General features: G+C 57.3%; 1 protein-coding gene across 2 annotated transcripts in view; it reads left to right on the top strand.

Annotated features, from left to right (window-relative positions):
* The window catches only part of LOC135208581 (interferon-related developmental regulator 1-like), a 50,266-nt gene that overhangs the window by 12,727 nt on the left and 30,631 nt on the right, over positions 1–6,908 (top strand). The gene's annotated exons all lie outside the window — the stretch shown is intronic.

The raw sequence follows: 6,908 nt of genomic DNA on the forward strand, positions 1-6,908 counted from the left end.
AACTACAGCGTGGTTCAAGTGCACTGTGGAGTGAATTAAGACCAAAATGTGTATAATTACAATCAAATAAGCACTGTGGAGTTTCAGTTGTGATGGCAGTAAGGATAAAAACCACCGATTACAAGGTAAGAATGAATTCAGTTCCAACCATAACCCCGGGAATAACAAGTTTCATACTTTCACTAATATAGGCAACAAAATGTTGTTTGTTCCGATACGTAATACAAACCATCGGTCCTTTAACAATAGGAAGTAGCTAGCGGCAGCTGGAACGGTCGTAAGCTTCGAACAAGGGGAGAAGAACGGTAGTTAACTGCTTGTCGATCGTCGCGCGGCGTAAACAAATCACTTTTTGCTTTCGGCCGTGTGTGGGAAGGACGTGTTCGCCATCGCTCTGCCCGCTTGTCGTTTGCTTCATCTTTGAGTATTTGTTTTCTCTTTCTGTATATCAGGAGTGATTGTAAGTACTTTTTTCTCTATTCAATTGATTTGCAATGAGAAATTAGAGGAGATTGAGATTTCACCGCGCCCTCCAGTCGCCCGTAGAGTAAGTGGTGTCCCGGGGCCTGGAGGGACGTAAATGTGGGGGGTTCAGGTCTTTTGTTGAGGTGGACCCACGAGGTTGTTCTCGTTGTCGAGGGCGAGAGTGCTCCCGCAACGAGCCATGTATGGTTTGTATGAATTGGTCGAGGCGCAGTGGGTGCTGTACGAGGGCAGGAAGAGACTTAGGCCGGCCAAGAAGTCTCGCGAAAGTCCAGTGACTCCTTTGGTGACGGACACTTCGTCCTCTTTCCTGCCTCCCGGCCAGCCCCCACGGTTTGCGCCTTCCCCTGCGGGGGGGGTAGCGGAGTCCTTTTCCTCTCTCGATCCGTCGAGTGTGGAGGAGGGCGCTCGTACCCGGACGTACAGCTGTATTCGTGTTCTGTCCGCTCTGGGGGGGTATTTCGCCCCCCAGGCGCGGGGAAGCCCCTCCTATTAACCCAACTGTTGCTTCCGCAGGTGTGCCAGCAGCGAAGGACGACTTGGGACAGGTGTGGGAGTCGCTGGGACTGCAGGGAGTGCCCCAGCATCCAGGGGTTGCTACAGCGGTTGGCGGGGTCGGCCGTGGTCACTCATGGTGCGGTGACCACCACGACGACCACATTAACTACCCCTGCGTATGAGATGCCACCACATCTTGTATATACGCCTCATATAATGTCGGTGACACCCACGGTGGCAGTACAAAAACCAATTGCCGCCGTTCCAAAGAGACGATGCCACCACCACCTGGATTTTTTCCTTTGCCGACCCACGGACTTCCGCTGCCCCAAGAGTACCCCCCTGGACCTGCCGCCAGTGCCACGGATGACGGTGACTGTCGACAGGACGCCTGGCTCTCCCGTAGTACCTGCCGTGCCTGCCGTACCTGTGGCCGCTCCAGCGACTCTTTCCGTTTCAGGTACACATTACTTTTCAGATGTTCCTGCGTTCCTGCTGTCCCGGACCTGTTCTGCCGTTCCCGCTGCTGGTGTGCTGTAACAGTCTCAGGTCCTTCGGACAGGTGCAGTCGGGCCCTGTTCTTCGGCAACTGCCCGGCTCCCTCCTGGATGGAAGACCTGACGTCTGTCCTGCGGAGCCTGGCGAAGAAGAAGAGGAAGAGGAAGAAGGTGTCGTCATCGTCTTCATCGTCTTCTTCGTCGTTCTGCTGCCTCTCCTTCCCCTTCGACTTCTAAGGCCAAACAGCCGAAGAAGAAGAAGGTTGCCTCCTCCCCCCTAAGAAGACTCCTTCGGGATCTTCTAAGGGCCCCGGCTCGCTCAGGCGAGCTGGGGAGCTCTTCTGCTGGTCCTCCTGTTTCTTCGGGTGCGCGCCCGTCGCTTCTTCTGCAAAGAAGAAGTCGACGGGGACCAGAGGTGGCATCAGCCTCGGCTGGTGCGTCCTCACCTGGTGCTAGTGGTTCTGCCGCTAAACCAGGTTCCGTCGCGGCTGCTTCTCGTTCGCGAGAAGCACCGACCCGTGGACGCTCTTCTAAAGAGGACCGTCCAGCCAAAGTTTCGACGACCGAGCTCGCTCGCCGTCAAGACAGCGGCACGGAGCAGAAGACTGGCGAGAGTCGTGCACACGCTCTCGCCAGGCCCCACCGTGGACGCTCTCGCAGCGACCAACCGGCTGCTCGGGCTGACGTGACGGTCACTGACCGGCCACTGGGTTGAGGCGAGGAAGGAGTCCCACGGCCGCCGGTACCAGCCACGGCTGGTACCAGCGGTTTGACGCGCCAGACGAGGACGCTGGCCACGGTCTCGACGCGAAAGGGAGCCTAGCAGGTCACCCGTCTGCGCTCCCCCCGATGGGACCGGGCGGAGACGGTGACCAGCGGCAGCTCGCCTGACGCTAGAGAGCGGTCTCGACGTTCTCAGCCGAGCCAATCGCCCCAGGCGAGCGGCGACGCTAGGCCTACTGCTAGACCGTCACCGCGGGTTGACGATCGGCAGCAGCCCTCTACGCACGCTGGTCCTGCCAGCGAGCGTGGGGGGAGCGTCAGGTCTGCCTCTCCTATACCTTCAACCTCCTCGGGCTATACCGGGAGGAGCGAGGTACCAAGGAGCGATCACGAGAGGTGCGCCGCTCGTGACCCGGCTATGACGCCGTACGGCTCAGGCACGGTCTTAGGACCGACCAGGACGTACGCGCAAGTAGTTGGAGGCGACCGTCAGGGGTCTGTCGCTGTTCCTCCTTCTGAAGGAGGAGTATCGAGGGATATGCTCTTGTTGGAGGGACTGGACGGTCCTACTCCACAAGACGCTGTGACGCCCGAGATACAGAGGAACTTCGCGGAAGTCATTAAGCTGATGCGTTCTGCATAATGGCCTCGCGGAAGGATCGCCGCTACCACCATCGGAGCCCACGTCCCGGCTCGAGTCATTGTGGGGTCCCAAGAGGGAGCCAAAATGATGATGGGTTGCCACGATCAGAGCTTGCGGACTCAGTCCTGGATCAGGTGGAGAATCTCGTCTCAGGACGGGAGGACTCGCTAAAATCCGGACGGTCCTCTAAGCTGCTTCCTCCTCCTCTACAGCGGCAGAGGCGTTTCTACGTGCCATCAGAAGACCCGATACTGCCGAAACAGGTTAACCCGGAGTTAGCGAGGCTGACTCCAGGTGTGTCCCTGCAGCAGCTCCTGTCGGAGAACCTATGGTTCTCGCAGCAGGAGGCACTTGCCCTGGAATCTACCGCTATGGCAGCATTCAGGCAGTTTCCTGGTTGGATTTGTGGTCCCTCACAATATCCAATGGTAGCGGCCGGCTCCGGGAGTTCTGCTCTCGAAGACGACGCTTCTTTTAGGAGACTGTGCCAGTCTGGAGGAAGAGCAATCTCTTACCTCGCCCATCAGACTGCTAACCTGTGGGCAACTTGGTTCTTCGGCGTAGGGACGCAAGTCCTTACCCGAGTGACCAGGGGGCTGGGCGTGAGGCGGGCACTCGCGGCTAAGAAAATGGACCTCTTAGGAGTTCCCCAGCTCTCTTTCCTGGAGAGATGGTGGACGCTGCGGTGGAACGGCGGCGCACTGACGAGAGTGACCGCTTAGTCCACCAGGCAGTCTCGAAGGTTTTCTGGGCAACCTCGAGTAACTGCGGCCAAACCAAAGAGCTTCGGCTAGCGCTTCCACGGCGGCGAAGACGGTTTTGCACCGTCCAAGCCCCGTGTGAAGACTCCAGTTGTTTCGACTTCTGCGAGAGGAGGCCGCAACCAGCCCTCCTCCCAGCCCTCCTCCACGAGGAGGTGTTGGGAAGAAGTCGAAACGAGGAGGGAAACGCTAGGGACGGCGTTCCCCCTCACCTGCTGCCGGAAGTGGGGGGGTGCTGGCGAGCCATTGGGCGACTTGGCAGCGCTACGGCGCCGAGAACTGGATAGTAGACGTCCTTCGGGAGGGATATCTACTACCCTTCGAGTCTCGGCCCCCCATCATCTCCAAAACCAGGTCCATCTACAGACCTATGTCCGGGGATCAGCAAAGGACAACGCTTCTTCGACAGGAGATCAAGACCATGCTGGCGAAACGAGCTGTAGAAATCGTGGAGGACCAGTCACCAGGCTTTTACAGCCGCCTCTTCCTAGTGGAGAAGGCATCGGGGGGCTGGCGCCCTCGGTGGATAGACCTCTCTCCCCTGAACCGCTTCGTTCGCACGACGCGGTTCACGATGGAGTCGGCACGCTCAGTGCTCGACTCGATCAGGGGGAACGATTTCATGCTTTCGGTGGACCTGAAGGACGCGTATTTTCAAATACCCATCCATCAGTCCTCCAGAAAGTACCTCCGCTTCATCTTCGACGGGGACGGCGTACCAATTCAGGGGCACTTTGTTTCGGTCTCTCAACCGCCCCACAGGTGTTCAGCGAGTGTTCACTCTGGTGTCGGCTTGGGCCCATTCGAACGGGATACGTCTTCTGAGGTATCTCGACGATTGGCTGGTCCTGGCGAGCTCCCGCTCGCAGTTGCTACAGGACAGAGATCGACTCCTCAAGTTTTGTGTCGCGATCTGGGGATCGTGATAAACTACGAGAAGTCCGATCTCGAACCCAAGCAGAAGATGAAGTACCTGGGTATGCTGATAGATACGGTAGAGGAGGGCAAGTCTTTCCCGCAGACTTGCGTATCAGCAAATTCAGGGAGGCAGCCGGCGGTTCCTGTCGCGGCAGGAAAGGAACAGGCAGCACAGCAATGGCAAGTCGTGATCGGCCATCTGTCGTCACTCGAGAAGTTAGTCCCTCACGGGCGTCTTCACCTGCGGTCTCTCCAGTGGAGGCTAAGGGAGAGTTGGTCTCAGGCCAAGGATCCTCCTTACTTTGTTCCCGTGGCTATCACGGACAAGGTGAGGCAGGACCTAGCCTGGTGGCTCGACGACAAGAACCTCTTAAGAGGAGTGCCCATACGCACTCCCCCCCCGGAGATGCTTCTGTTCTAGACGCATCGACCGAGGGATGGGGCGCACACTGGAGGAGTTGCTGACTGCAGGTGTGTGGGACCATCACGAGAAGCACCTTCACATCAATGTCCTGGAACTCAAGGCGGCGTTCAACGCTCTCCAAGAGTTTCGGGACCGCTTGGTGGGACACTCAGTGGTGTTGATGTGCGACAAACACCACAGTAGTGGCATATGTCAACAAGCAGGGGGGGCTAGTGTCTCTTCCGCTCCATCAGTTGACGGTGCAGGTGCACGAGTGGGCCACGGCTCACTCGATAGAGCTGTCAGCACGCTACATTCCAGGCAAGAGGAATGTAGTAGCGGACAAGCTCAGCCGTCGGATCAGGTGATAGGGACCGAATGGTCTCTACACCAAGATGTGGCGGAAAGGCTCTTCAACCTGTGGGGGCGACCGGTCGTAGACCTGTTCGCCACCCGGCACAACAGGAAGATCCAGGTGTTTTCTTCGGCCGTGCCGGACCCATGGGCAGCTGCAGAGGACGCTCTCCAACACCCCTGGGACAACCTCTTCGCTTACGCCTTTCCTCCTTCTGTCTGATTCGGAAAGTGATCAGTCGAGCGCTGGTTCACTCCCAATCTCAGAATGATCCTGGTGGCTTCAAACGGCCTCAAGCCGTTTGGTATCCGGACCTGCTGGCCTCTTCTTGCAGACGCACGAGAGAGCTACCCAACTGGCACACCTTCTAGCCCAGCCACACGTAGAACGTACCACCGCGCAGTCCAGTCCTTCAACTTCACGGCTGGCTGTTATCCACCATCTCTTGCGAACGAGAGGCTTTTCTCGTAGCGCAGCAAACAGAGATGGCTGGACACGTCAGACAGTCCTCTGCAGCTGTGTACCAGGGGAAGTGGGCCGTCTTCTGTGGTTGGTGTCGTAGACAGGTTTGTCTCCTCTCAGAGCCACTCTTCAGCAGGTAGCGGATTTCCTCGTGTTTCTTCGCCGAGAGCTCTCTCAGTACCCACAGTTAAGGGATATAGAGCCGCTCTGGCTCTCGTCCTAAACTGAGGGGACTGGACATCACGAATTCGTTCGAGATATCCTTGCTAATGAGGAGCTTCGAAAGGTCTTGCCCACCCAGGGAAACTCAGGCCCCCTGCGTGGGACGTGACTCTCGTCCTTAGGAGTCTGACTCCGAACACCGTTCGAGCCACTCCGAGAGTCGTCAGACAGGGATCTGACCCTCAAGACCCTCTTCTTGCTGGCCCTGGCATCGGCGAAGAGAGTAGGGGAACTACATGGCCTTTCTTTATGATGTAAAGAAACATACCAGAGGCTGGGGATCTGTGACGCTCGATTTCGTCCCGAACTTCGTAGCTAAGACTCAGAATCCGTCGATCCCTGACGACAGGTTCGAGTCTTCACGATCCCCTCCCTGCTGGACTTTACAGATAACGATGCGGATGAGATGCTGCTTTGTCCTGTGAGGGCGCTACGGCGCTATCTGAAGAGAACTCGACATCTCAGGCCTGAGTGTCGACGCCTCTTCGTTAGCACTGGGGTCACCAAGAAAGAAGTCGCCAAGAACACGCTTTCTTTCTGGCTACGTGAGGTGATCAGGAGAGCGTACGAAGCTGATGGTAGCGACGACATCCGTACGCTCCGTCCGAGAGCCCACGAAGTCAGAGGTATCGGACCCTCCTTAGCGTTCCGTAAGAACTTCGTCCGTGCAGGTCCTGAAGGCAGGTGTCTGGGCCAACCAGACCACCTTCACGTCCTTCTACCTTCGGGATATTGCCCACAAGTCCTTGGATACTTTTTCCTTGGGACCTGTGGTGGCTGCTCAACAGCTTGTGTAAGCTTACCCAGCACCCGAGCAGGCAGAACAGCATCGATTCCTGGTATGACTGGGAGAATGAATGCGTGTGAATGAGAGAGTGACTGGCTTCTCTTCACCACTGCTTTTTACCTCTACCTGTGGGCAGAGGGATACGGTCGTACCTTG

Source organism: Macrobrachium nipponense, chromosome 35, assembly GCF_015104395.2.
Source record: "Macrobrachium nipponense isolate FS-2020 chromosome 35, ASM1510439v2, whole genome shotgun sequence".
Taxonomy (NCBI): domain Eukaryota; kingdom Metazoa; phylum Arthropoda; class Malacostraca; order Decapoda; family Palaemonidae; genus Macrobrachium; species Macrobrachium nipponense.